Source organism: Schistocerca serialis, unplaced genomic scaffold (genome assembly GCF_023864345.2).
Source record: "Schistocerca serialis cubense isolate TAMUIC-IGC-003099 unplaced genomic scaffold, iqSchSeri2.2 HiC_scaffold_1420, whole genome shotgun sequence".
In the NCBI taxonomy this organism is placed as follows: domain Eukaryota; kingdom Metazoa; phylum Arthropoda; class Insecta; order Orthoptera; family Acrididae; genus Schistocerca; species Schistocerca serialis.
In genome coordinates, this window is record NW_026047648.1 from 6,334,909 (window position 1) to 6,362,301 (window position 27,393).

The following is a 27,393-nucleotide window of genomic DNA, read 5'->3' on the forward strand; positions in this document are numbered from 1 at the left end:
TATTGTATTGGAGGAAGGATGAAGAAGATGTTTGGAAAGTTTGTGTTCCAAATAAATATTTAGAATCACTCACTTGAATTGAGATCATTTTGGTGCCGCTAAATGTACAGCCAAAATAGCAAAATACTGCTATCATCCAAATTTGGGACGTCCAGCTACAAATATTCTTGTTGTTGTTGTTGTTGTTGTGGTCTTCAGTCCTGAGACTGGTTTGATGCAGCTCTCCGTGCTACTCTATCCTGTGCAAGCTTCTTCATCTACCAGTATCTACTGCAGCCTACATCCTTCTGAATCTGCTTAGTGTGTTCATCTCTTGGTCTCCCTCTACGATTTTTACCCTCCACGCTGCCCTCCAATACTACATTGGTGATCCCTTGATGCCTCAGAACATGTCCTACCAACCGATCCCTTCTTCTGGTCAAGTTGTGCCACAAACTTCTCTTCTCCCCAATCCTATTCAATACTTCCTCATTAGTTATATGATCTACCCATCTAATCTTCAGCATTCTTCTGTAGCACCACATTTCGAGAGCTTCTATTCTCTTCTTGTCCAAAGTATTTATCGTCCATGTTTCACATCCATACATGGCTACACTCCATAAAAATACTTTCAGAAATGACTTCCTGACACTTAAATCTATACTCGATGTTAACAAATTTCTCTTCTTCAGAAACGCTTTTCTTGCCATTGCCAGTCTACATTTTATGTCCTCTCTACTTCGACCATCATCAGTTATTTTGCTCCCCAAATAGCAAAACTCCTTCACTACTTTAAGTGTCTCATTTCCTAATCTAATTCCCTCAGCATCACCCGACTTAATTCGACTACATTCCATTATCCTCGTTTTGCTTTTCTTGATGTTCATCTTATATAATCCTTTCAAGACGCTATCCATTCCATTCAACTGCTCTTCCAAGTCCTTTGCTGTCACTGACAGAATTACAATGTCGTCGGCGAACCTCAAAGTTTTTATTTCTTCTCCATGGATTTTAATACCTACTCCGAATTTTTCTTTCGTTTCCTTTACTGCTTGCTCAATATACAGATTGAATAGCATCGGGGGGGAGGCTACAACCCTGTCTCACTCCCTTCCCAACAACTGCTTCCCTTTCATGTCCCTCGATTCTTATAACTGCCATCTGGTTTCTGTACAAATTGTAAGTGGCCTTTCGCTCCCTGTATTTTACCCCTGCCACCTTTAGAATTTGAAAGAGAGTATTCCAGTCAACATTGTCAAAAGCTTTCTCTAAGTCTACAAATGCTAGAGACGTAGGTTTGCCTTTCCTTAATCTTTCTTCTAAGATAAGTCGTAAGGTCAGTATTGCCTCACGTGTTCCAGTATTTCTACGGAATCCAAAATGATCTTCCCCGAGATCGGCTTCTTCTAGTTTTTCCATTCGTCTGTAAAGAATTCGTGTTAGTATTTTGCAGCTGTGGCTTATTAAACTGATTGTTCGGTAATTTTCACATCAGTCAACACACGCTTTCTTTGGGATGGGAATTATTATATTCTTCTTGAAGTCGAGGGTATTTCGCCTGTTTCATACATCTTGCTCACCAAATGGTATAGTATTTTCAGGACTGGCTCTCCCAAGGCCGTCAGTAGTTCCAATGGAATGTTGACTACTCCTGGGGACTTGTTTCGACTCAGGTCTTTCAGTGCTCTGTCAAACTCTTCATGCAGTATCGTATCTCCCATTTCATCTTCATCTACATCCTCTTCCATTTCCATAATGTTGTCCTCAAGTACATCGCCCTTGTATAGACCCTCTATATACTCCTTCCACCTTTCTGCTTTCCCTTCTTTCCTTAGAACTGGGTTTCCATCTGAGCTCTTGATGTTCATACAAGTGGTTCTCTTACCTCCAAAGGTCTCTCTAATTTTCCTGTAGGCAGTATCAATCTTACCCCTAGTGAGATAAGCCTCTACATCCTTACATTGCAAAATATGTCTGAAGGCAAAACCCATAAACTATTGTCAGAAGATAGAATCACATCCTATCATGCCACAACAACCTTTAATGTTGGTGTCATGTGATGTCTGTGGGCCATGTCCCATGACATGTGGACGGTTCAAATATGTTTTGTCTATTTATGATCTCTTTTCAAAATATGTGAAATTATATCCACGTTTGACCCATGTTACGCAAATTTATCAACAACTATATAACTGAGCTTGGCAAACCTATAATGATTTTGACAGACAACGCTGCTTATTATACAAGCAAAGTATGGAGAGACACTATGAAAGATCAAGGAATCCAGCACATTTACATCTCAAGATTTTACCCTTGTGGAAATCCGGTTGGGAGAATCTTCCGAAAGTTGAACTGATTTTTACGGACGTACATACCCAAACAACATTATAAATGGATCGATTGGATTTATGAATTTGAGAAAGTGTATAATGACTTACCACACTTATCGACAGGTTATTCACCTAATCAAATAGTATTTGGTGAAAGTATTGTGCCAGAATGGATAAAGAAATTACCTGCGATAGAACAAAAGATTATCAAGAAAAAAAATAAGGTGAAGAAGGTCTACAAAAACCTCAAGCATCGAGCACAATTGAGAAAAACCCGGTTTGATAAAAACGTGAAGAAAGTAGTCACATATGATGTAGGGGAAGAAATTTTATTGAGAAATCACCCAAAAGCATCAGCCAGGAAAAGACTGAATAAGAAATGGCAATATTTATATACAGGTCCATACAAAATAATGAAAATACCTCATGAAGGGAGCTACCTTCTGGCAGATTGTGATACTGATGTAATTAAGGGCTTGGTCCCTCACAAAGACCTGAAGAAGTATTATCAATAATTAGCGAAATGTAAATTCAAGAAACACTGAATGATACCAAGACTACACTCAGAGTGGACTAAATAAAAGCACCAGTGGATAAATACATACTTATATTAACTTACAAAGAAAATTAAAGAAGGTACTGAAGATTTCCATGAGATACCTTCTTGGTATCAACAACAGAGGCGACGCTGAAAACGATTTATCCTCTGACCGAACAACGAGGATGGATGATTTAAAAGTGGAATTAAGAGGAACAGAAAAGGACCAAATCCTCTCTGGTTAAACAAGTGGCCTGATAAGGGTTTTGGCCTGGGATGCCAATCGTCGAACCCGGCTGTGATCCCTGCCTTGCACAGTCGGTTGAAGAACTGAGGGCTTCATCCAAGAAAAAAAATGTGGTGTGAATATGAAGCGATTAGTGTGAAGTGTTTCTAAGACAACCTATAAACAAATGTGGAATTTAGTTAAGGGCATTTTGTCTAGGTCCATTAACTCAACTTAAATATTGTACAATGTATGTACTGACTTGTTGAGTGAATCTGAGAGTGAGTGGATTCGCCGAAACAAATACCCTCTCCTGTCACAGTACACAAAAAATAAGCCTGTTGTGTCTGGAAACCTCTTCAAGACATCACAGTCTGGGGGGCTGCGTAACATTTCGAGTCAAGATACTGTAACGGAACTTGAGTAGCGTATTTGCTCTATTGGTTACGGTAGAGAGATCGATCTTTCGGTCCTGTCTATATATTTATATATAATATTGCACGAATAAAGGCTGGGCGAGTGTAAAGCTATCGTTAAAAACGCACGCCGCGCGATTTGTTACGATTTTATCGGTCATAATAATAATAACATGCTTTTGAATACAATTAAAATACAACGGCGATACCTGTTTAATGTTATTGGAAATAATTGTAGTAAATTAATGAGTAACGTAGCCGATCCTATAAGAAGAGGCAAAATTGGGCATATTATTTTGGTGAAAAATGGTAACATTACTGTTTACTTTACTTTTGTGAGAATCTGCTTTTTTCTTTACTCTACCAATATTTTGGTTAAATATGGTAACATCATTATTTATGTTCCTGTTGTGAGAATTTTGTGTGTTTTGGACCTCTTTAGCACCTGCCTGCCAGAACTGTGTCCGTCAAGTGCCCCAGTGGCGCCCCTGTCTCCTCTGCTCCAAAAAAGGCTCCGCCTCGTCCCCCTTCCCCCAACCCTGATTCCATGGATGTCTCCCCGCCCGTCCCTGCCCCCTCCTCCTCCTCCTCTACCCCCTCCTCCTACCGCTACCTCCTCTCCCGTCCTGATCCCTCTCTCCTTGAAGCCCGGAACCTCACCCTCTTCCTTCGCCAGCATTGTCCTGGTGCCCCCATTTCCCTCCTCACTCCTCGCCGCGATTCTGTTCTCATCTCCTCCCCCAGCCCAACCCTCCATACTGACATCCTCTCCCGCCTCCCCATCACCCGTTTTGGTCCCAACGCCTCCCTTACCCCTGCTCCTTCTCCATCTCCTACCCACCAACCCCAACCCCCGCGTCGCCCGCCGACCCTCACCGCCGTGATCACGCGGCTCAGTCCGTCGCTCACGGAGGAGGAGGTGTTGGCGGAGCTCCAGGCCCATCCCACGCTGGAGGTGCGGGCGGTCCGCCGCTTTTTCAACTCGGCCGGCCCCACCCGCCTTATGCGGGTTTTCTCTGAGGACGCCCCCTCCATTGACCGTCTCCTGAAGGAGGGTGCCCTCCTCTTCCACCAGCGGTACAAGGTCGACCCTTCCCGTTCCCCTCCTCAATCCCTGCGCTGCCAGAGGTGTCTGCGCTATAATGCGCACCCCACAGCTGAGTGCCGCGAGGCCCCCACCTGCCCGCATTGTCGGCAGGCGCACTTCCTCCGGCAGTGCCCTAACCTCCAATCCCCTCCCTCCTGTAATACCTGCAATCTCCCTCATCCCACCTACTCCCAAAAGTGTAAAGCCCGACCCCCTCCAACCACTCCTGAACTTACCGTACCTGTCCGTCCTCTGGACGCCCCCACCCCTCCTGGCAATTCCCTTCGTCCCCCACCCACCGCTGAGGACATCATCAGGTTCCTCACCATCGTCCTCCAGAATGTTCATCCCTTTCAGCGCCCTCACACCCTCCAGCAGATCTCCCTTGCTGCCCGTTCCATCTTCTAACTCAAGATGTACGCCACCTACTCCAACAACCAGGCCCATTTCACCTTCTCCCGTCTTGACACCCTCGTTTAAATCCCAGTCATGGCGCGACAGCAACGTATCCTTTTCAACAACATCCGCTCCCTTTCCGCCAACAAGAACCTCTTCCTCCATACCCTTGCCACCCACTGCGTGGACGCCTTCCTCCTCAATGAAACCTTCCTCCAACCCCACCACACCGTCCACACTTCACCCTACCTCCTCCTCCGCTCCGATAATCCCCTCCCAATTGCGCGTGGCGGAGTTGCCATTGGGCACCATCGCCAGATCCCCGTTTGGCTCCAACCTCTCCTTCCCGACCCCACCGAACACCTGATCCTGAGTCTCTTCTTCCCTGGCCTTACCGTTACCTGCGCCACCATCTATGTCCGCCCCAACGCCCCTATTCCCTTCGACTTCCTCTCCCACGTCGACCGTACCTTCTCCTCCTATGTGATCGCCGCCGACCTCAACATCCATAGTCGTTCCACTGCCCAGTTACGGCGGTGGCATCGGTTCCTCTCCTCCCTTCACGGCGACCTCATTCCCATCCCCCAGAACACCCGTCCCGAATCTGACTCCACTCCCGATGTTATCCTCTCCTCCCCCAACCTCCTTGGCCGCATAACGGTAGATGTCCTGGAGCCTATTGGTAGCGACCATCTCCCTGTCCTCCTCACCATTTCAGACGGTCGTCGCCCCCGCCCCGACCCCCGTCATGACCCTCCCCCCAAGTACGTCCATGACTATTCCCGTGCCAACTGGAATGCCTACCGGGATCCCTCTCCGCCCAGGTCGATAGTCACCCCTTCACCTACCACCACCCTGACGATGTCACCCATGGTGCCTCCTTTCTCCAGCAGACCTTGTCTGAGGCCGTGGAGGCCCACGTCCCTACTGTCGCTGTCCACTCTCACCGTCCTACCTTACCCCCACAGGCCATCCTCCTCCTCCGTGAATCCCGTCGTCTCTACCGTGCCTTCCTCCGCACGCGTGACCCGGACTCACTACGACGCCACCGGCAACTCCAGCGACACATTCGTAATTTGCTCGCGGCTAATAAACGCCGGGACTGGCGACAGACATGCACCCGTTTAAATGCTACCCTACCAATCAACTCGTCCAAGTTCTGGTCGGCCTTCCGTAACCTTACCGGAACTAAACCCTCCCCCTTATATCCTCTTCTCCATGATGATCACCCTTTCCCTGACTCCCTTAGTAAGGCCAATCACTTTGCCTCCTACCTCTCCGATGTATTTTCCATCCCCGATGATCCCCAGTTCGATTACTCCATCTTCCCGGATATCCGCGGTCGAACTGACACCTCTGCCCCTCCCCTCGCTCCTGCTTTCCAGTACTTGGACAACATTGCACACACGGAACTCAATGCCCCTATCACTACACAGGATCTCATTGATACACTCCGCACAAAACGCAACACCGCTCCTGGTCACGATCGTGTCACCTACCGTCACCTTCGTGAAGCTCCTGTCTCTTTCCTCTCCACCCTGACCAGGCTCTACAATGTAGTCCTGTCCACCGGTTACTACCCCGACCTGTGGAAAACCTCCCGTATCCTCATGATCCTTAAACCCAGCAAACCGCCGTCCGCCGTCTCCTCCTACCGACCCATCAGCCTTACCTCGGTCTTCAGCAAGGTCCTGGAATCTATCCTCACCTGCCGCATCAACCAGCATCGCCGCCAGCACCGCCTGCTTCCCATTACCCAGTGTGGCTTTCGGCCATCCTTTTCTTCCGATGACCTTCTCCTTCACCTGACTCATCTCCTTTCCTAACAGCTTAATTCCCGTCGCTCCGCAATCCTCCTCTCCCTGGACCTCGAACGTGCCTATGACCGCGTATGGCATTCCGGTCTCCTCTTCAAACTCCAAACCTTCGCCCTTCCCATTAACTACGTCCGTCTGATCGGCTCCTTTCTCTCCCGCCGTCCTTCCTATGTCACCGTCCATAACACAGATTCCTACACCTTTTTCCCCTCTGCCGGTGTGCCCCAAGGCTCTGTCCTCTCCCCCCTTCTGTACCTTTTGTACACGGCGGACATGCCGCCGCCGTCAGCCCCCGTCCACCTTCTCCAGTTTGCCGATGACACCGCCTTCCTTGCCCTTGCCCCCACCCTACAGCGCTCCCAACACCTTCTCCAATCCCATCTTGACCGGTTCACCGCTTGGTGCAACCAGTGGTTGCTCAAGGTCAATCCCTCCAAAACCCAGGCGATCATTGTAGGCAAAACCACCCCTTCGTTCCGCCTCCTTGATTTATACATCACCATCTATGGGCGTCCTATCGCCCTCACTCCCACCCTTAAGTACCTTGGTGTCACCCTCGACCGTCGCCTCTCCTGGACTCCCCACCTCCGGACAATCCAAGCCAAGGCACGCTCCCGACTCAGTCTCCTCAAGCTCCTCTCCGGCCGTACGTGGGGTCTGGACCCCTCCACCATCCTCCACACCTATAAATCCCTCATCCGCCCTATCCTTTCTTATGCCCATCCGGCTTGGCTCTCCGCCCCCCCTCCCTTTTATAAATCCCTCCAAATCCTTGAACGCCATGCTCTCTGCCTCGCCTATCGCATTCGTCTCCCCTCCCCCACGTGGATCCTGTATTATCTCATCCCCTTCCCCCAGCTTCTTCTTTTCCTTGAAAGGATACGGATCCTGTACACCTCCCGTAAACTCGACCCTCCTCACCCGCTCGTCTCCCCGATCCTCACCCACCCCCGCCCGCTGCCGCACCTGTATTCGCATGTCCCACCCGGTCTCCATCTCTCAACCCTCCTTACCCTCTCCCGAGGTGGCTTCCACCAGCTCCCCCTCCCTGATGGTGTCCTCCTCCCCAGCATCTACCCCTCCTATCAACTTTGATCCTCCCCCCCCACCTCCTGTGTCCTTTCCTTTAGGCACCCTCCCTCTCCCCCCTTTTCCCTTCCCTTCTCTTTCCTTTCCCCCCTCCCTCCTACCCTCTCCTCCGGGCTTCACTCCCCCTTCCTCCCTCCCCCTCTCTCCTTTGCCCATGGCATCTCTGCTCTCCCCTCTCCCATTTCCCCTTCCTCCTCCTCCACCTCCTCTCTTGGCAGGTCCCCGGACTCGTACACGCTGAGTGGACATTCGCGCGCCGGAGATCATCGCTATCAGTGTCTCGTGAGTGCCGTCGTGTTTCGTGTTCAGTGTTCCCGTCATACTCCATCGTTCACCTGTGCCAACGCCATCTTCAGTGTTAGTGCGTCGTGACAACAGTTTGTAGTGAATTTTCGTCAAGTGTGAATGGCTCCGTGTTTGTCTTTATGTGTCTACTGTTTTATTACCCACCGTTATGTCACATTTGTGTATTCTTTCTGCTCTATCTTAATCTCCTCTATGGCTGAAGAGCGGCGTACCATGCTGCTGACAGCCTGCCTGTTTGTACGGGTTTGAAAATAACAATAAAGAGAAAAAAAAAACGTCTAGTTGCCAAAAAAATTCGAGGGTTGGATTCCCTCTCTTCTTCATCGAAGAGTTTCACTGCCTGGGCTACTCTCAGGGTGCGCCTTCGACGTGGAAGATCCCTGCCGTGTCGTCTGCTTGCCGCCGCCGCCGCCGCCGCCGCCGCTTGGTCGCCGCCTTCCGGTCCTCGCCGCCTGCCGGGGCTCGCCGCCCCCGCCTGGTCGCCGCCTGCCGGGGCTCGCCGCCCCCGCCTGGTCGCCGTCTGCCGGTGCTCGCCGCCGCCGCCGCCGCCGCCGCCGCCGCCGCCGCCGCCTGCTGGTCGCCGCCGCCGCCGACGCCGCCGCCGCCGTCGCCGCCTGCTGGGGCTCGCCGCCGCCGCCGCCATCCGGTGCCGCCTGGTCGCCGCCATCGCCGCCGTCCTGACCCTGGTCTACGGCCGTCTTCGTCTTCATCCGTCTTCGTCTTTGTCTGTCCCCAGTTTCTGTCCTCTCTTCGTTCTGTTCGTTCTTGTTTCTCTCTCCCGTCATGTCCGCCCCCACCACCACTATCACTACTACCACCACCGCCATTGTCTATACCTCCCCTTCCGCCGCCTCCACCACTATAACTTGGTGTGCCCAGTCCCACCCCTCTCCTTCCATTCCACCTCCCCTCACTCTCCCTTCACCCTCTATCTTTGTCGCCCCCTCTCGCGCTTCTTCCTCCCGCTCCTCTCGTTCTGATCCCTTCCCCCCACTCCCCCAGCCTGTCACTGCAGCTCCGGCTCGGGTGGTGGCCCGTCGGGCCACTGCCCACGCCCAGCTCTCCCCGTCACCTTCGCCATCACCGCCGCCACTGCCACCGTCATCGTCATCGTCGCCTTCGCCTTCGCCTTCACCGTCACCGTCACCATCTCCGGCGCCGACTCCGGCCCCGGGACCTGCCCCTCCCCGCCACATTCCCGTTGTTCCCATCCCCCACACCTCCTCCACCGCCGTCAAGCGCCCCGGTAGCACTCCTGCTTCCTCTGCTTCCAAAAAGGCTGCGCCTCGTCCTCCTTCCCCCACCCATGATGCCATGGAAGTCTCCCCGCCTGTCCCTGCCCCCTCATCCTCCTCCTCTCCCCCTTCCTCCTACCGCTACCTCCTCTCCCGTCCTGATCCCTCTCTCCTTGAAGCCCGGAACCTCACCCTCTTCCTTCGCCAGCATTGTCCTGGTGCCCCCATCTCCCTCCTCACTCCTCGCCGAGATTCGGTCCTCATCTCCTCCCCCAGCCCAACCCTCCACACCTACCTCCTTTCCCGCATCCCTGTCACCCGCTTTGGCCCTCATGCCTCTCTCACCCCTGCTCCTTCACCACCTCCCTCCCGCCAACCCCAACCTCCGCGTCGCCCGCCGACTCTCACCCCCGTGATCACTCGGCTCAGTCCAGTGATCACGGAGGAGGAGGTGTTGGCGGAGCTCCAGGCCCATCCCACGCTGGAGGTGCGTGCGGTTCGCCGCATACATAACGCTGCCGGCCCCACCCGCCTTATGCGGGTTTTTTCTGAGCACGCCCCCTCCATTGACCGTCTCCTGAAGGAGGGTGCCCTCCTTTTTAACCAGCGGTACAAGGTCGACCCCTCCCGCTCCCCTCCTCAATCCCTGCGCTGCCAGAGGTGTCTACGCTATAACGCGCAACCCACAGCTGAGTGCCGCGAGGCCCCCACCTGCCCGCATTGTCGGCAAGCGCACTTCCTCAGGCAGTGCCCCAACCTCCAATCCCCTCCTTCCTGCAATACCTGCAATCTCCCCCATCCCACCTACTCCCAAAAGTGTAAGGCCTGACCCCCTCCAACCACTCCTGAACTCACCGTCCCTGTCCGTCCCCTGGACGCCCCCACCCCTCCTGGCAATTCCCTTCGTCCCCCCCCCCACCGCTGAGGACATCATCAGGTTCCTTACCATCGTCCTCCAGAATGTTCATCCCTTTCAGCGCCCACACACCCTCCAACAGATCTCCCTCGCCGCCCGTTCCATATTCCAACTCAAGATGTACGCCACCTACTCCAACAACCAGGCCCATTTCACCTTCTCCGGCCTCGACACCCTCGTCTAAATCCCTATCATGGCGCGACAGCAACGTATCCTTTTCAACAACATCCGCTCCCTCCCCGCCAACAGGACCCTCTTCCTGCACACCCTTGCCACCCACCGCGTGGATGCCTTCCTCCTTAATGAAACCTTCCTCCAACCCCACCACACCATTCACACTTCGCCCTACCTCCTCCACCGCTCCGATAATCCCCTCCCAATTGCGCGTGGCGGAGTTGCCATTGGTCACCACCCCCAGATCCCCGTTCGGCTCCAACCTCTCCTCCCCGATCCCACCGAACACCTGATCCTTAGTCTCTTCTTCCCCGGCCTTACCGTTACCTGCGCCACCATCTATGTCCGCCCCAACGCTCCTATTCCCTTCGACTTCCTCTCCCACGTCGATCGTACCTTTTCCTCCTACGTGATCGCCGCCGACCTCAACATCCATAGTCGTTCCGCTGCCCAGTTGCGGCGATGGCATCGGTTCCTCTCCACCCTTCAAGGTGACCTCGTCCCCATCCCCCGGCATACCCGTCCTGAATCCAACTCCACTCCCGATGTTATCCTCTCCTCCCCCAACCTCCTTGGCCGCATAACGGTGGATGTCCTGGAGCCTATTGGTAGCGACCATCTCCCTGTCCTCCTCACCGTTTCAGACGGTCGTCGCCCTCGCCCCGACCCTCGTACTGACCCTCCCCCTAAGTATGTCCACGACCATTCCCGAGCCAACTGGAATGCCTACCGGGATACCCTTTCCACCCAGGTCGATAGCCACCCTCTCACCTACCACCACCCTGACGATGTCACTCATGCCGCCTCCTTTCTCCAGCGGACCTTGTCTGAGGCCGTGGAGGCCCACGTTCCTACTGTCGCCATCCACCCCCAACGTCCTACCTTACCCCCACAGGCCGTTCTCCTCCTCTGTGAATCCCGTCGTCTCTACCGTGCCTTCCTCCGCACGCATGACCCGGACACACTACGACGCCACCGGCAACTCCAGCGACACGTTCGTAATTTGCTCGCGGCTAAGAAACGCCGGGACTGGCGACAGACATGCACCCGTTTAAATGCAACCCTACCAATCAACTCATCCAAGTTCTGGTCGGCCTTCCGTCGCCTTACCGGAACTAAACCCTCCCCCTATTATCCTCTTCTCCATGATGACCACCCTTTCCCTGACTCCCTTAGTAAGGCCAATCACTTTGCCTCCTACCTCTCCGATGTATTTTCCGTCCCCGATGATCCCCAGTTCGTTTACTCCCTCTTCCCAGATATCCGCGATCGAACTGACACCTCTTCCCCTCCCCTCGCTCCTGGCTTCCAGTACTTGGACAACATTACACACACGGAACTCAATGCCCCTATCACTACACAGGATCTCATTGATACACTCCGCACAAAACGCAACACCGCTCCTGGTCACGATCGTGCCACCTACCGTCACCTTCGTGAAGCTCCTGTCTCTTTCCTCTCCACCCTGGCCGGGCTCTATAATGTAGTCCTGTCCACCGGTTACTACCCCGACCTGTGGAAAACCTCCCGTATCCTCATGTTCCTTAAACCTGGCAAACCGCCGTCCGCCGTCTCCTCCTACCGTCCCATCAGCCTTACCTCGGTCTTCAGCAAGGTCCTAGAATCTATCCTCACCCGCCGCATCCACCAGCATCTCCGCCAGCACCGCCTCCTTCCCGTCACCCAGTGTGGCTTTCGGCCATCCTTCTCTTCCGACGATCTTCTCCTTCACCTCACTCATCTCCTTTCCGAACAGCTTAATTCCCGTCGCTCCGCCATCTTCCTCTCACTTGACCTCGAACGCGCTTATGACCGCGTCTGGCATTCCGGTCTCCTCATCAAGCTCCAAACCTTTGCCCTTCCCATTAACTACGTCCGTCTGATCGGTTCCTTTCTCTCCCGCCGTCCTTCCTATGTCACCATCCATAACACCGATTCCTACACCTTTTTCCCCTCCGCCGGTGTGCCCCAAGGCTCCGTCCTCTCCCCCCTTCTTTACCTTTTGTACACGGCGGACATGCCGCCGCCGTCGCCCCCCGTCCACCTCCTCCAGTTTGCCAATGACACCGCCTTCCTCGCCCTTGCCCCCACCCTGCAACGCTCCCAACGCCTTCTCCAATCCCATCTTGACCGGTTCACCGCTTGGTGCAACAAGTGGTTGCTCAAGGTCAATCCCTCCAAAACCCAGGCGATCATTGTAGGCAACACCACCCCTTCCTTCCGCCTCCTTGATTTCTATCTCACCATCTATGGCCGTCCTATCGCCCTCACTCCCACCCTTAAGTACCTTGGCGTCACCCTCGACCGTCGCCTCTCCTGGACTCCCCATCTCCAGACAATCCAAGCCAAGGCACGTTCCCGACTCCGTCTCCTCAAGCTCCTTTCCGGCCGCACGTGGGGTCTGGACCCCTCCACAATCCTCCACACCTATAAATCCCTCATCCGCCCTATCCTTTGTTACGCCCATCCAGCCTGGATCTCCGCCCCCCCCTACCCTCTATAAATCCCTCCAAATCCTTGAACGCCATGCTCTCCGCCTTGCCTATCGCATCCGTCTCCCCTCCCCCACGCGGATCCTGTATGGTCTCATCCCCTTCCCCCACCTCCTCCTTTTCCTTGAAAGGATACGTATCCTGTACACCTCACGTAAACTTGATCCTCCTCACCCGCTCATTTCCCCGATCCTCTCCCACCCCCGCCCGCTGCCGCGCCTGTATTCTCACGTCCCACCCGGTCTCCATCTCTCCACCCTCCATACCCTCTCCCAAGGTGGCTTCCGCCAGCTCCCTCTCCCTGATGATGTCCTCGTCCCCTCCATCTACCCCTCCTATCAACTTTGACCCTGCCCCGCCCCCCACTTCCCGTGTCCTTTCCTTTCAGCACCCTCCCTCCCTTCTCTTCTCTTCCCTTCTTTTTCCATCTCCCTGTCCCCTCCCTTCCCCCTCTTCCCCCGGGCTTCCTCTCCCCCTTCCTCCCTCCCCCCTATCTCCCCTGCCTGTGGCATCTCTGCTCTCCCCTCTCGCTCTCCCACTCCCCTTCCTCCTCCTCCTCTCTTGGCAGGTCCCCGGACTCGCACACGTATAGTGAACATTCGCGCGCCGGAGATCGTCGCCTTTTGTGTCTCGTGTGTGTGACGTCGTATAGTGTTTTTGGTGTCCGCCGTCCCACTCCTACATTCACTTGTGCCGTCGGACTCATCAGTGTTTTGTGCGCCGTGCCAACGTGTTTTCAGTGTTGTTATCGTCACATGTGAACGACTCCGTGTTTTTTATGTCTCTGTGACCTCTCTCTTTTGCCCGTCACTTTGTTCATTGTCATTCACCATGTTTTATACTCTTGTAAAACGCTATGGCTGAAGAGCGGCGTAGTGTGCCGCTGCCAGCCTACCTGAGTTGTACAGGTTTTAAAATAACAATAAAGTAAAAAAAAAAAAAAAACGTCTGGTTGCCCCTTCCCTTCCCTCCTCTTTCCTATCCCCCCTCCCTCCTCCCCTCTCCACAGGGCTTCCCCTCCCCCTTCCTCCCCCCCCTCTCTCCTTTGCCCATGGCATCTCTGCTCCCCCCTCTCCCATTCCCCTTCCCATTCCTCCTCCTCCTCCTCCTCCTCCACCTCCTCTCTTGGCAGGTCCCCGGACTCGTACACGCTCAGTGCACATTCGCGCGCCGGAGATCATCGCCGTCAGTGTTTCGTGTGTGTGCCTTCGTTTGTGTGTAGTGTTGTTCGCCGTCACGCCCCCACCGTTCACGTGCCGTCGCCATCATCCATGTTCTGTGCATCGTGTCGCCCAGTGTTAGTGATGTTTCTCGTCCAGCGTGAACGGCTACATGTTTTTTCGATTTTTAGTGTCTACATTTTTTTTTGCCCACCGTTATTACTGTCTACTCTGTGCCACCTTTCTGTACTACTTGTTGTAACACTCAAGGCTGAAGAGTGGCGTATTGTGCTGCTGCCAGCCCGCCTTTGTATAAGGTGTTAAAATCACAATAAAGAAAAAAAAAAAAAAACGTCTAGTTGCTATAGCGGCACTCACGGTCTTAGCGTATAATTTTTGGAGGCCTCGGATATATTAATTCGTGCCTAAGAATAGGTCAATACGAATAGTTTCGCCATCTGAGTCATTGCGGGTGAAGTACACAGCGTGGAGAGATGTACTCATAATTTTCCGTATTTTCAACTACAGCCAGGAACTTTCTAGGTCGATCTATCGACCACGGCTTGGCTACACATACATATCCTTCTTGCAACCCATCTCCATCACTCAAAAATTATTCCCGCGTTTCGTCTCATCCAGTGCAACTATCGAATTATGACTCAAAATTCCGCGGAAATGCCAAGAATATCAGCTTTCGTACCAACTGGGTCCGTACTAGTCCTCCCTCGCTCCTGTACTGAAATGACAATTTTTTCTTTCGCCTACGGCGCCAGTCTGTTCGTTGAGCTCAGCTTTGGAAATCCAGCCAGGCAGAAGACTGTGATTCTAACTCGGCCAGCTGCACGTAGTGTAGAGGAGTGACGCGAGAGAGCAGCAGCCGCCTGCTATGGAGAAAAGCCGGACCCGAGTAGTAGGGATTGTCGCCGACAGATGGCAGGCGAGAGCTGCAGAGAATAAATCTCTGTGTAGGTAAAGTAAATCCAAATTTCGGCCCACTGCGAGCTGATAATGCATTGACTTCCGCTGTACATTTACCGTGTCTAATAAAGAAGTACATTCAACCGTCTAATGCACTGCTAAAACTGATCAGTGGCTTCATACGGAACATGCAACATATTTTGCAACAAAGAATTCTTTTTTTCTTAATTGTTATTTTAAACACCTTGTACAAAGGTGGGTTGTCAGCAGCATAGTACGCTGCTCTTCAGGCGTGAGTGATACTATATATGACATAAAGGAGGTACAGATAATACAATAAAAATGGCGGACAAAAACTGTAGACACGGAAAACAATATACTCGAAGCCATTCACACTAGACAAGAAAAAACACTAAAACCTGTTGACACGGCGCACGAAACACAGACGACTGCGACGGCACAGGTGAACGGTGGTGGCGTGACGGCGAAAGAACACTAAACGCAAACACAAAGGCACACAAACGAGATGATCTACGGCGCGCGAATGTCCACTGAGCGTGTACGAGTCCGGGGACCTGCCAAGAGAGGAGATGGGGGTGGGAGAGGGGGAGGGGAGAGCAGAGATGCGAAGGGCAGCGGAGATGGGGGGGAGGAAGTAAGGGAGGAAGGGGGAGGGGAAGCCCGAGCGAAGAGGGGTGGAGGATCTGTATCCGTTAGAGGAAAAGGAGGAGGTAGGGGAATGGAATTAGGTCGTACAGGATCCGTGTGGGGGAGGGGAGACGGATGCGATAGGCAAGGCGGAGAGCATGGTGTTCAAGGATCTGAAGGGATTTGTAACAGGTAGGGGGGTGGAGATCCAGGCCGGGTGGGCGTAACAGAGGATAGGGCGATTTATAGGTGTGGAGGATGGTGGAGGGGTCCAGACCCCACGTATGGCCGGAAAGGAGCTTGAGGAGACGGAGTCGGGAGCGTGCCTTGACATGGATTGCCCAGAGATGGGGGGTCCAGGAGAGGCGACGGTCGAGGGTGACGCCAAGGTACTTAAGGGTAGGGGGTGAGGGTCATACGACCGCCATAGATGGTTAGATATAAACCGAGCAGGCGGAAGGAAGGGGTGGTTTTGCCTACAATGATCGCCTGGGATTTGGAGGGATTGGCCTTACGCAACCACTGGGTTGTTGAAACACTGCAATGTGGGGTCGAGGGCAAGGAAGGCGGTTTCATCGGCAAACTGGAGAAGGTGTAGGGGGGGTGTTGGCGGCGGCATGTCCGCCATATACAAAAGGTACAGAAGGGGGGAGAGGACGGAGCCTTGGGGCACACCAGCAGAGGGAGAAAAGGTGTAGGAATATGTGTTATGGATGGTGACATAGGAAGGACAGTGGGAGAGAAAGGAGTTGATCAGACGGACATAGTTAATGGGAAGGGCGAAGGGTTGGAGCTTGAAGAGGAGACTGGAATGCCATACGCGGTCAAAGGCACGTTCGAGGTCCAGGGAGAGGAAGATTGTGGAGCGACGGGAATTAAGCTGTTCGGAAAGGAGACGAGTGAGGTGAAGGAGAAGGTCATCGGAAGAAAAGGACGGCCGAAAGCCACACTGGGTAATGGGAAGCAGGCGGTACTGGTGGAGATGCTGGTGGATGTGTCGGGTGAGGATAGATTCCAGGACCTTGCTGAAGACCGAGGTAAGGCTGATGGGACAGTAGGAGGAGATGGCGGACGGCGGTTTTCCAGGTTTAAGGAACATCAGGATACAGGAGGTTTTCCACAGGTCGGGGTAGTAACCGGTGGACAGGAGTAAGGAGTACATTGTAGAGCCTGGCCAGGGTGGAGAGGAAAGAGACAGGAGCTTCACGAAGGTGGAGGAAGGTGACACGACCGTGACCAGGAGTGGTGTTGCATTTTGTGCGGAGTGTAGCAATGAGATCCTGTGTAGTGATAGGGGCATTGAGTTCCGTGTGTGCAATGTTGTCCAAGTACTGGAAACCAGGTGCAAGGGGAGGGACACAGGTGTCACTTCGATCGCGGACACCTGGTAAGAGGTTGTAATCGAACTGGGAATCATCGGGAATGGAAAAAACTTCGGGGAGGTAGGAGGCAAAGTGATTGGCCTTACTAAGGGTGTCAGGGAAGGTGTGATCATCATGGAGAAGAGGATAGTAGGGGGAGGGTTTATTTCCGGTAAGGCGACGGAGGGCTGACCAGAACTCGGACGAGTTTATAGGAAGGGTAGCATTTAAACAGGTGGATGTCTGTCGCCAGTCCCGGCATTTCTTAGCCGCGAGCAAGTTCGGATGTGTCGCTGGAGTTGCCGGTGGCTGCGTAGTGTGTCCGGGTCACGTGTGTGGCCGAAGGCATGGTAGAGATGGCGGGATTCACGGAGGAGGAGGACGGCCTGTGGGGGTAAGGTAGGACGGTGGGAGTGGATGGGGACAGTAGGGACGTGGGCCTCCATGGCCTCAGACAAGGTCTGCTGGAGAAAAAGAGGCAGCATCGGTAACGTCGTCAGGGTGGTGGTAGGTGAAAGGGTCGTTTTCGACCTGGGTGGAGAGGGTATCCCGGCAGACATTACAGTCGGCACGGGAATAATCATTGACGAACTTCGGGGGAGGGTCATTACGAGGGTCGGGGTGGGGGCGACGAGCGTCTGAAAAGGTGAGGAGGACAGGGAGATGGTCACTACCAATGGGGTCCAGGACATCCACCGCTATGCGGCCAAGGAGGTTAGGGGAGGATTGGAGTTGGATTTGGGGCGGGTGTTTTGGGGAATGGAGATGACGTCGCCTTGGAGGGAGGAGAGGAACTGATGCCACCGCCGTAACTGGGCGGTGGAACGACTATGGATGTTGAGGTCAGCGGCGATCACGTAGGAGGAGAAGGTACGGTCAATGTGGGAGAGGAAGTCGAAAGAAATAGATGGTGGCAGGTGGATCAGGTGTTCGGTGGGGTCGGGAAGGAGAGGTTGGAGCCGAATGGGGATCTGACGGTGGTGACCAATGGCAACTCCGCCACGCGCAATCGGGAGGGGATTATCGGAGCATTGTAGGAGGTAGGGCGAAGTGTGGATGGTGTGGTGGGGTTGGAGGAAGGATTCATTTAGGGGGAAGGCATCCACGTGGTGGGTGGCAAGGGTGTGCAGGAAGAGGTTCTTGTTGGGAGGAAGAGAGCGGATGTTGTCGAACAGGAGACGGTGCTGTCACGCTATGACAAGGATTTAAACGAGGGTGTCGTGACGGGAAAAGGTGAAATGGGCCTGGTTGTGGGAGTAGGTGGCATACATTTTTAGGTGGAAGACGGAACAGGCGGCGAGGGATATCTCTTGGAGGGTGTGGGGGTGCTGGAAAGGGTGAACATTTTGGAGGACGATGGTAAGGAATCTGATGATGTCCTCAGAGGTAGGGGGGGGGGAGTGAAGGGAATTGCCAGGAGGGGTGAGGGCGTCCAGAGGGCATACAGGGACTGTGAGTTCAGGAGTGGCAGGAGGGGGTCGGGCCTTACATATTTGGGAGTACGTAGGATGAGGGAGGTTAGGGGTGTTACGGGAGGGAGGGGACTGAAGGTTAGGGCACTGCCGTAGGAAGTGTGCTTGCTTACAGTGCAGGCAGGTGGGGGCATGGCGGCACTCAGATGTCGGTTGTGCATTATACCACAAGCACCTCTGGCAGCAGAGGGATCGAGGAGTGGAACAGGAGGGGCCAACTTTGTAATGTTGGCTAAAGAGGAGGGCACCCTCCTTCAGAAGATGGTCTATGGAGGGGGCGTGATTGGAAAAAACCTGCATAAGGCAGGTGGGGCCAGCGGATTTGTGAATGCGCCGAAGTGCACCCACATCCACATGGGGATGCGCCTCGAGCTCCGCGAACATCTCCTCCTCTGTGATCGTCGGACGGAGCCGAGTGATCACGGCGGTGAGGGTCGGCGGGAGGGAGGTGGGGAAGGGGCAGGGGTGAGGGAGGCATTAGGGCCAAAGCGGGTGACGGGGATGCGGGAAAGGATATCGGTGTGAAGGGTAGAGCTGGAGGAGGAGATAAGGACCGAGTCACGGTGAGGAGTGAGGAGGGAGATGGGGGCACCAAGAAAATGTTGGCGAATGAATAGGGTGAGGTTCCGGGCCTCAAGAAGGGAGGGATCAGGACGGGAGAGGAGATAGTGGTAGGAGGAGGGGGTAGAGGAGGAGGAGGAGGAGGAGGGGGCAGGGACAGGTGGGCAGACACGCATGGCACCATGGGCTCGGGACGGGGCGGAGCCTTTTTAGGTGCAGAGGAGACAGGGGTGGCACTGGGGCGTTTGACAGCGGCAGAGGCGGTGTGGGGCCTGGAGCAACTGGAAGGTGGGGTGGAGTGGCAGGTCCCGGTGCTGGAGTCGGCGCCGGATATGGTAAGGGGGAAGGCGATGGTGATGATGATGACGTAGATGACGATGAGGGCGAAGGGGAGAGTGGAGCACGGGCCGTAGCCCACCGGGCGACCACCCTGGCGGGGGCCGCAGAAACGGAAGGAGCAGAGGGAGGGAGTGGAGGGGTGGGATCAGAGGGGTCATGGGAGGGAGGAGCCGGGGATGGGGGGACAAAAAGTGAGGGAGATGGGAGAGTGAGGAGTGGGGGGATGGACTGAGGGGGGAGTGAAGCGGCACACCACGTGATAGTGGCGGCGGCGGCGGAGGGGGTTGTGTAGATGATGGCAGTGGTGGTGGCTGACTGGAACAAACCGTCGAACATTAATTCACGAATACAGACGGCACTCAGAACTGTTGAGCCTCGGGTGGAATGGTGGCATATTAAAGTAAATGTCGACAAGTGGGAAGCAGTTGTGTTTACGAGCGGACCAAAAGTACTGTGCTAACATCAACACAGTAGACAGATAACACTACATACACACCCAATGCGTTTCCAAGAGAAAGTCAGATATCACGGTGTCTGGCTGGACCGGAAACTTACACGGGGGGACCACATCGAATATGTTGCCAGCAGAGCACACGCGAGGCTCAAAAAACTCTACCCAATGCTCGACAGGGGAAAGCACACTGAATAGGAGGGTGTCGAGGTCCGTATATGTGACACATTAGACCTCTGTTGACGTACACAGCTCCCATCTGGGGATATGCAGCTCCTACACGACTGCGCCACCTGCAGATCATACAGAAGAAAGTGCTGCAAATCATTAAGTATTCAAAAAACATGCCTCATGACTATACAGGAAATCGAGACACTCGAACAATCCTTTCATTCTTACTCTGGGAAACAACGATCACAACCATAGGTGGGAGCATAAGCGGCCAAACACACTACCAGCTAGGGCATGACCACCTACGGAAAGCTAACATACACCCACAAGCGACAAACGTCGGCAAGCCCCTGCGTCTCAGCGACGTTGACTGGAAATTACCAGCTGCCTTCAGGGCCGTCTGACAGTCCATGGCAAGCAAACCGACGAGCTCGCCCACTGACGCACAAACCAATCGCCAACATCACCCTACACTGTGCATCCGATATATGCCCTATCGGATCCAAAACGATGACAAACCTAACTGTTGTAGGTTGCCGACGCTGATCGATATATCAACACCGGCCCACACGAGGCCGAAGGTATCGGCATGCACGATGCCCCCTTGTAACAGTACGGGTCAAGATAGATGTAATGGAACTTGAATAGCGTATTTGCCCCAATCGGTTGCGGTAGAGAGATCGATCTTTCAGTCCTGTCTCTATATTTACATAATATACTGCATGAATAGAGGATGGGCGAGTGTAAAGCTATCGTTAAAAACGCGATTTGTTACGATTTGGTCGGTCATAATAATAATAACATGCTTTTGAATACAATTAAAATATAACGGCGATACCTGTTTGGTGTTATTGGAAATAATATGTAGTAAATTAATGAGTAAGGTAGCCGATCCTATAAGAAGAGGTAAAATTGGGCATATTGAGCTGTTTTGCTCTATATCGACGAAGCCGATGATACGGCGTCATTTTTTTGGTTTACTCTTAGAAATAAACAAGTAAAGAAGTGCTAATTCTGCGTAGTGAAAAAATGTAGGGACGAGTTTAAAATAACTACGGTATACAATCAGAGTAACAAAAGGGCATTTAGTTACACGAAATCGCGGATAGTGAAGTGTGATCATTAAATTGAGTACACCTACAGGGTGGTCAATTCCGGGATAAATCTATTCGCATCCCAGGAGGGACGCCGGTATTGAGACCTTTTTTTTTTTAAAAAAAATATATTGCGGAGAGCGGGCTCCAATTTATAAAAAGGACAAAAACGTCAACTTTTACGCGAACTCTTAATAATTGCAGATCGGAAAGAGAAGTGTGTAATTGTCTTACCCCCAACAAACATTCGTGGAGGCGGTGGCTTAACTAGAAGAGTCAATTACAAAATACTGTATCATTATCATGGACTGTTGTGTCGAGCAACCAAAACTGTTCCTCAAAGGGTTTCGATGGAACTCGGGAGTTAGGGTTCAGGCACTCGCATATAGTCTGCATCAGAGTGTGAACGAGTGGTGAATGCGAAATAAAACTGTGAACAAAGTTACGTTAAATAAAACAGAAGACACAAGACAGTTTGGTCGTATATGTTATTATTCCATAAACTGTAACATTTCTCATCGTTGTTCGAAGCCTTTATGGATGATCTTTATGACAATCTCGTTACAAGTTAAGTTTTGGAGACCTGGTCAAGAGCGGGTAGTTGGTAGATCCTAATTACTGCAGCTATTCTGGAATCAGGTGCTACCGTGACCGTTGTGTGTTGTCAGTGACTTAAGGTTACCATATCTCGTGCTGTAAGATCGACGCTCCTTTCCACTTGGTGTAACGGTGCCTCACAGTAACAATGACAACGCCGACGACGAAGGAAGATACGGTAGACTACTCTACAATACATTACTTTTTCAAGAATTTTGGACAAGGCATTCAAGACGAAAATACCCAATATCTCCTACTTTAAAGGAACGTGTCACGAACTGCAGTCAGCTGTAACGTGTGCAGATGTGATGACGGCCATACTTTTGCTGGCAGGGACTCGACCTGCCATCTGACTGCGGCAGTTGGTACTGCGGCCGGCAACTCCTGCCCTCTACGGTACACTACGTGCAGCCAGCCAAGTGTCTTTTCCGCCATTACACCTCGTGCCGTCTTCTCCAGACCTGGTCCCGCAACGTACCAAATTCGGAAGATTAACTTATCATAAGACCAATTAAAGGATATTGATTGTTAGAACTGTTTCCCAAATCAATTACACATCAAAATGTGCTTCAGATTCAAATAGAGCAACTCTGCAGTTATGCACAAGCAACAAACAAATAAAACTCATTGAACCTAAGGATGAGTTCTTTCATTTGTGGGATTTGAAGATAATGACTATCGACTGGATGGGCGGGACCGCCTCCGACTCCTCAAACTCCTCTCTGGCCGGACATGGGGGTTGCCCGCCTCTACCATCCTCCACACCTACAAATCCTTAATCCTTCCCATCGTCTGTTATGCCAGTCCTGCCTGGATATCGCCCCCCCCCCCCTCCAAATTCTATAAGTCCCTCCAGATCCTTGAGCGTCACGCACTGCGCCTCGCCTTCTGTATACGCCTCCCGTCCCCCACGAGGATCCTCTATGACCTCATTCCTTTCCCCCATCTGCTCCTGTTCCTCGAACATATCCGCATCCTCTAAACCTCCCGCCACCTTGATCCCCCTCACCCCTGGTTGCTCCTCTCCTCTCCCATCCCCGCCCCCTGCCACGTCTTCACTGTTGTGTCCCCCCAACCCTCCATCTCTACACCCTTCATCTCCTTTCCCAATGTGGCTCCCATCAACTACCACTCCTGGATGATGTCCTCTCTCCCTCCATTTATCCCTCCTATCAACTCTGATCCTCACTCCCCCTCCTTTCCTCTGTCCTTTTCCCGGGCTCCCTCTCCCCCCCTTACATCCTCTTTCGTCCCCACCTCCCTTCTCTCTGCCCCCTTCTTCTCTCCCCCGAGTCCTTTTCCATTTCCCTCCTCTGCCTCTTCTCATTCCCTCTCGCGTCTGTCCTGCCCCTCCCCTCCTTTATTAGTCCTCTCCCTCCTTGGTTCCCCCCCTTTTCGTTTTTTTTCCCTTCCTCCCTCCCTGTTCTTCCCCCTCCTCCAGGTCCCCCCACCCGCATATGCCTTTGGCTCGGGAGTGTCATCTTTGTGCCGCCCTTTTCGTGCAGTGTTTTACAGTGAGTGTTCCGTGTTGTGTGTTTTTTGGGAAGTGTTGCGAACGGCCATCATACTGTCGCTGGGTGTACCTAAAACCGTACGCCGCCAATAACTCGTTTTCGGCCAATCACGAACCGTAGACGGCGAGAAGAGACGGGGCTGAAAGGATCGCTACATTATCTGAGGCAGCGTCTTGGACGGCCATCTGTTGGCAACACCGAACAACACTACAGTATTGAAGCGCTACATATTTTACATCGATTCGACAAGTTTAACACGAAAACATTGGAATTAACATACATTTTTGCAGGTATATCACTTGCTTGTTTGTAGTTTGCTAACAAAATAGCAATAAGCGCCCACGTATTTTTATTATCTGTGAACAATATACTTCATACCCACAAAGTTACTTGGTAAGGCGTGCTTTAGATAAGGTAACTTGCGCGTATGTGTTTAAAATATTTGGATGGCTCTAATGATAATATCGGAGCCAGTTGGTTTAATTCAATCGTTAGCGTCATGGAGGTCCCCGTGCATCAAAAGCATCGCACGGGGTGACATTGGTTACAGCAGTGGAATTGCCGTACACATAACTTTTCGGTTCTTCTCTCCATTATTGATATTTCTATTTTTTCGTTCGCCTAGGGCTTCAGACTGTTCATTGCGCTCAGCATTTTTTTTTTTTTTTTAGGTTAGCGTGAACGCCATCGCGACTTTCAAAAATTGTGAGCCAGAAGGTCGCGCTTTTTTTGTAATTTATTTATTTATTAACACTGCAAATAACATCTTTACAACAATACATGAACATAAATGTAATTGTGAGTGCAGGCCATATTATACAGAATCGAAATCCCTTAAAGAAAACAGAAATAAAGACAATTGTAAACTGTGACAAATTATTCACAGAGTACTTTTGGTAACAGTCCCAAAGATACGTGTATGAGTTGTGAAATTTAAACGAATTGAAATAAGTGTATCATATAGTAAAGTAAAGAAAAAATGTACAACTCTAATGAAAAATGGGAAACAAAATGGATACTTTGGAAATCCAAGCAAGCAGAAGACGGCAGGAGGTGTAATGGCGGAGATTCGAACCCGTCCAGCTGCACGTAGTGTACAGGATTGACGCGAGAGAGCAGCACAGTAGCCGGACCCGCGTAGCACAGACTGCCACCGACAGATGGTAGGCGCGAGCCTCAGAGCTTGAATCTCCGTATTGGGAAAGTATGGCCGCCTGCTAATACATTGACTGCTGCAGAGTGTTTAGCCGTGGCCCGTGTTTATTAAAGAAGTACACTTAGCTCTCTAATGCAGTGCTAAAACTGATCAGTGGCTTCAAACGGAACATGTCGGATATTTTGCAACAAAAAATCTCAACAAATTAAAGCTAAATGAGTCGAAAAGCATTTGTTGTGGTGAGCATAACAGCTTTTTTTGCCTGCTATTCTTTATTAATAGCGAATGCAGATTTCGCAGTTCGTGATCCGGTATCGAGTTTTAACACCTGTTTTCGTAATTAGCGTTAAATTGGTCCTATCCAACAGTCGGGACAAAAGGGAACCAATATTAGGTCGCAAGTGCAGGATAAAATCAATCGCTTATTTAAAGCTCTATATCAACTTACTTCTTGTTCCTGCTACTCCGTAGTACGAAAATTCGCCCAATGTCTCTTTTGTTATACGAAATAAGGCATTGCATATTACGCATGCCTGCCTCACAAAATATTTTCTGCATATTCTTCATGGCATTAGGAGAATGATTACGAAAGTATCAGAGAATACAATATGTTTAAAATGTGTTCAAATAAAACTAGTCCTATGATTAAAAGTTGGCTGTAGGAAACAGTAACAACTCTACTCTTATTAGTATACTACAGATCTTCGGCAACGTTGCACCACAAATAATACTCTCCCAGTAACGTTAATGTTCACTGAATGTAAGGTTGTACTTGCATCTTGCATAATTTTTTTTTTTTTTTACTTTATATTGTGTTGAAGAAAGTACAATTTATTGCTGTGAGCATCCTAAATGTACGTTTAAACAACAATCTACAGTCAGTCAGGTTAAATTTTTACCAGTCATTACGACTTTGTACGGTCCCACTCACTATTTTTGTTTTATCTGCTAGCAGAGGCAATTTTGTCTCTAAGACTTCTATTTTGTTTTTAAATTATTATTAAACCATCCTATTACCTCTTCTGACTTTTCTTTGCTGTTCAAATGGATTGGAAAGCAAGTAACAGAAATGTAAAAGAAGACAAAAGGCCAGAAATGACTAAAATTAACTGAATGGTTAAGTCGAGTTCCTGCAATCTTTCCCATTGGGACCAAGATAAACCCAAAACCAAGAAAATGTATAAAAACTCTAGCTGCAGTGTTCAGACATTGAAATTGAAATACTGAGCCTGGAGATGCTCCTGACAGTAGCATGAAATTAGCTGAATTAGGTGTAAACAGCAGTCTCACAGGGAACTTATAAACATCATTTCTGTCACTACCAATAAGGGAACATGGTTCTAGGCTTGCTGATAGAATTCTTCACTAAATTTACATTTATCTTTGAGTATGGCTTTCACATAAATATGTCATTACACTGTATGAAGGTAAATCATACGCAGGAAATGTCACTGTAGCAGATACGTAATGCAAGTATATCTTGTTTAAAATAAGTTGCAATTGCAGGATCAAGAAAGGGGAAAAGAAATAGGTTTTGGCTTCAAAGCTAAGGTGGAGTCTTGTACTGTAAAGACAGTGTATTAACAGAAATGCTGAATCTCGCCCAATACCTGTTAACAGAAAGGGGCGTGGTCCATAATAGCAGTGAACATCTACGCTAAATATCTGAAAATGTTTGACGGAATGTATTTAATATATGGTATTACTTAGTGTTGTTCTACTTTGAAGACAATGTGTGCACTATTATTTGTAACACGTGTTATCAAAAATATCCTTAACGAATGTGTTATTTTTACATTTACAACCCCTGAGCCTAAAAACTGTTAATAACAGGTCTATATAAATATCTTTAAATTTCAAAGTAAACCTGTGTTACTGAAATAGAACAATTTATTTAGGCTTCTTATTAACCACCGATTTACTTTTGGAATGGCTTAAAATTACCCAGAGTATTTTATGTAGGTAAAATAATGTGTTGTCCAAGACTGACATAAACTTAGCCGGAATAGCAGAGCAACTTTTATAAATATTAAAATATAACAGCAAACAGTCAATTTGTCTATATTTTTACTATAAAAAATGATCAGTAACTGTAACTACAACATGTGTTGCAACAAGTAACATCTTTTGTGGGCAGTATTTTCAAAAAATGGTCTAAAGTGGGCAAAGTTCCCCAGTTGACTGCATTTCCATTCACATATTCCCGGTCTTCAACACAAAATGCTAAATTTTGATAATAAATAAAAATAGCAGTTACAATACAAAATATGCACGACATTTACTTGTAATGACATTTACTTTTTACCGTGATTGGAAACAAGTATTCTTCAAAAAGTATTCTTCAGCAGATTTTGCATATGTGCTATTTCATTCTGAGCTAGAAAAGAGTATAGAGTACAAGCTAATGTTCTTACTGAGTGAATGTATACTTTTTTCCTCTCTACAATATTATATAAAATATAGGTATATTGTATGTATAAAAACCTATTAAAATCCAGAGAAAAAAATAAACGACATAAATGAAGCACAAGGAAGAAACAAAGTTGGTGGCAAAGCACAGAAGTCAAATATGTACACAGGTCGGAAGGGTGAAGTTTTTATTTATATATGCATCAATCTGAAACCTGGAGAGCGACATAGTTTACTTGCAAATAATATACGAATTAATAAAAAGACTCCATACCTAGAAAGAAACATAGAACAAAAATTTATAAAAACGACTGTGATTTAAACAAAAATGTGACCACTTGAAGAGAAAATGGCAACCAAATGAAGTTTGGATGTCAATTTTTCAAATCATTTACTAAAGAGTGATTTTGGAAATCACAGTTTCTGCAGTAACTTTCTCATGGCCTGCTTCTACTGCCTTGTGTCACTACACCCTGATATCTTTTATTTCCCTCCCTTGGAACCAGATGAATTCTTGTTGCCAGGAAACTGAATTATTTTC